The sequence below is a fragment of the Camelina sativa genome, chromosome 12, assembly GCF_000633955.1.
Source record: "Camelina sativa cultivar DH55 chromosome 12, Cs, whole genome shotgun sequence".
In the NCBI taxonomy this organism is placed as follows: domain Eukaryota; kingdom Viridiplantae; phylum Streptophyta; class Magnoliopsida; order Brassicales; family Brassicaceae; genus Camelina; species Camelina sativa.
Genome location: NC_025696.1, coordinates 22,205,984 through 22,206,413, shown reverse-complemented (window position 1 = coordinate 22,206,413; position 430 = coordinate 22,205,984).

Below are 430 nucleotides of genomic sequence, written 5' to 3'. Positions count from 1 at the left end.
AGAGTCGAATCTCGCTCCCAATCTCCTCCAAATCGTCCAATACTCAAAACGCAAGCCTTATACCTCCATAGGAACCTGTGTCAACCAATTCCCAACAAGAAAACACACAAACAAGCAACAACAAGCAAGAACAAGGGAATCAAAGGCTTAGATTAGTCATGGTCATGCACTCACCTCTTTGAAGGAAGATTTAGACCAAAAGAAACGAATCCAACACTCCCAGCAACCTTCCAACATGTTCCTAGCCTTGGATCTTCAATCCCACAGCAAGATCTCACCAAAAACGCCTTGAAATCTCACAAACTCTCTCAAGAACCTTAGGAACTGTTTTTCTCCTTTCTTTTTCTCTCAAACGGCGCAAGACAACCAAAAACACGACCCTAGGTCGTTTTCTTTCTTTTAAACCTCGGTCCAATGGTTTCATTAAACC